At 35.0% G+C, this 3,200-nt stretch overlaps 1 long non-coding RNA gene across 1 annotated transcript; it reads left to right on the top strand.

The window, feature by feature from the left end:
* Window positions 1-718: 718 nt before the first annotated feature.
* On the top strand, window positions 719-2,700 carry LOC145955714 (uncharacterized). Its single transcript, XR_014432372.1, has 2 exons — window positions 719-1,369; window positions 2,294-2,700. It is a non-coding gene; the product is annotated as an uncharacterized LOC145955714 (long non-coding RNA).
* The last annotated feature ends 500 nt before the right edge of the window (window positions 2,701-3,200 follow it).

Below are 3,200 nucleotides of genomic sequence, written 5' to 3' on the forward strand. Positions count from 1 at the left end.
CAAAATTGATTGATTTGGACTTTAGTTTATTCAAAATCCAAACTAAATTGGTCCATGAATGCCTCTACACAAAAATTCTTAAATTCTTAAATAAAGAGGTGCAAGTCATCCATATGATGATATCAACAAAATAATCAATAACTATTATTTTTAAATAAAAGTATTCATTAATCATATCAATTTGACAAAACTAACAATTAATTTGAACGAAATCAATTAAATTGGTTCAGATTTTTTTTTTCCGGATTCAACTTGAACCAAACCAATTAAATTCAATGTTAATTTGTTCAAGTATTGGATTTACAAATTTAAAATTCAAATCAATCCAGACCAAACCAATTAATTATATATTATTATTATTTTATTTATAATTTGATTAAAAATTAATATATATGTATCATTTTGAAAATATTTTTGTGTTACAATATATGCATTTTTTCATTTATTTTCTCCAATACTTAAAGAAACTAAAAGTAATTATATTATAATATATTGCGCTATTTTTACATATTGTAGTGCATTTAAAATCCTTAAGTAAATTAAGAAAGAAAACTAAGAGGAACTATATTGTAAATTTATCAATTTAGTTAATTTCTGACAATATATCAATTTAGTTAATATTTGAAAATCTATTTACTTTGAGAGAGAAGAGTTATTTTTTTTAATTTATTTCCTTTTAAATTCATTGGATATCATGTGTAACACCCTATTATTTTAATATTATTATTGAGTCTTTTCGTAAATTTATTAAGTTTTAGGGGTATTTTTGTAAATATTAATGGCATTTTTGCAGTTTTATTAAAGTTTGAGGGGTAAATGGGTAACTTGGAACGGGCTGTTCCAAAGTTGGAACGGGCCGTTCCAAGCAATAAAAAGATACTGAAATTTTAAGTTGGGAACGGGCCCAGAACGGGCCGTTCCGGAAGGAGAACGGGCCGTTCCGGAGGGAGAACGGGCCGTTCTGCTGAGAGTGAGAACGGGCCGTTCTGGTTTTAGAACGGGCCGTTCTGCTTTTTGGAAACGGGCCGTTCCAATTTTAGAACGGGCCGTTCCAGTTGAAAATTTTGCACAGATTCGAAGGTTCCAGAACGGGCCGTTCCGAAATTGGTACGGGCCGTTCCGGGTAACCCAGATTGCCTATAAATAGGAGGCATGGGGGGGTGAAAAATTATAACTGTGAAGGGTGACAAATTTTAGAGAGAGAGAGAGAGAGAGAGAAAGAGGAGGGAGAGAAAGAGGAATCTTGAGGAGGAGATTCTGTCCTAGTTCCGGTTATTGTTTAAGGAGAGAAGTGGAGGTTCTGCCCTAGTTCCAGTTACTGTCTAAGGAAAGAGAGGAGGAGGTTCTGCCCAAGTTCCTATCTATTCAGGTACGGGGGAAAAGGGGATTATTTATATGTATAGTACATGAGGGAATTGGGTAGAGGAAGAATTCCTTAGGATTATGATTGATTTTACAATTATTTGATTTGGAGAATTATTGGTTCTATTAAAATTATCTGTGTTGAGGTTTATAAATATGCCTAAGTGTAGGAATGATGATCTGTGAAGAAGAATGAATTGTAAGGAAAATGCGGTGAGCTAGATTTTGGAATAATGAGGGGTTTTACTGTTTATATTAATTATTCTATTGATTATTATATTAATGAAAGTTATTGCTATATTACTTGTTAAGAATTAATGATATTGATGTATGAATGTGATTTTGATTGTGATTGTGGTGTCTCACATCGATGACTAGGGATGGCACGGCCCCTGGGTATGTGGTGCTACAGGGAGGGCGTGACCCTAGCATGGTGTGGGATGAGTAAGACAATTAACACACACCACTTATGTCGTTTATGGCAGCCCTGACATGGGGTTAATTGCAAGAGATTGTATTGATTGTAATGTGATTGTGTTTCCTCACACCAAAAGACTAGGGATGGCATGGCCCCTGGGTAAGTGATGCTACAGGGAGGGCATGACCCTGGTCTGGTGTGGGTTGAGTGAGGCAATTAACCTGTATCACTTGTGTCAGATATGGCGAGGTCTTGGCATAGTGTTAATTGTGAAATTGGCATGAATTATAGATGTTGAGATAATTGTTATATTGATGTGAATGAGGAAAGGTAAAAATGATAGTGTTAATTATAAAATTTAAATGGATTGTGATGGATTGATAAATTATGATACATGCTTGTAAATATTTTATTAAATAAAGAAAATATGATGAGATTTTAACATGGTGTGTTTGGATGTACTTTGCATATAGATATCTTCTTTTCTCACCGTATAAATTGTGGATATTTTAGGTGGAGAAGATCCGGCTGCAAGTGGCATATAGGATGCCAACAGTTTTATTTTGGGAAATGCTCTGATATTGTGACATCGGGGCAAAGGATTTTTAGGAGCGAAATATTTGTGTGAATTTGGTACTGTAATATTATTTTAAAAACAATTTGTAAAAACTCTTGTGTGTTATATGTTATATTTCTGCTAACGTGGTTGTTCGAAGTTTCTCATGTGAACCCTTTTTACTGTAAAAGAAAGATTTATTACAATATATGTGTTGGGGTAGTAAGGCTGTCACATTTAGTGGTATCAGAGCATGTCGATTCAATCGGCCGTAAGTTATGAGTCTGCTATGCTTGTTTGGTAGATGAATGGTGTAGTAAATTGATTGTTGAATTTATTGATATAAACGATTGATTAAATTTGTTGTTTTAGAGTATGATTGTTAACTTTTCTGGGAGGACAGAAAAACAATGGCAGGAGGTAGAAACGATCGTGCAATCGCTGATGCTCTGCAAGCGATGGCTTAGGCTATTGGTAATCTGAACCAACGACCAGAGATAGATTGGCTAGAGAGATTTCAGCGAAATAATCCGCCAAGCTTTCGTGGAGGCTATAATCCTGATGGAGCTGCTGATTGGATTTTTGAAATTGAAAAGATATTCCAAGCTATGGGATGTCCTTTGATACAGAAGGTAACTTTGGCCGTTTTTATGCTTTCTGGAGAGGCTGGCATCTGGTGGCAAGGTGCTTTGCAAAGAATGATGGCTGCGGGAACTCAAGTAAACTGGGATAACTTCAAGCGGCTGTTCTTGGAGAAATATTTTCCCCGAGATGTGAGACATAAGAAACAGGTGGAATTCCTTGAATTGAAACAAGGAGAGAATTCTGTGGCTGAATACGTGACTAAATTTGAAGACTTAGTTA

The sequence above is a fragment of the Cajanus cajan genome, chromosome 3 (assembly GCF_000230855.2).
Source record: "Cajanus cajan strain Asha chromosome 3, NIPB_CcT2T_4, whole genome shotgun sequence".
In the NCBI taxonomy this organism is placed as follows: Eukaryota; Viridiplantae; Streptophyta; class Magnoliopsida; order Fabales; family Fabaceae; genus Cajanus; species Cajanus cajan.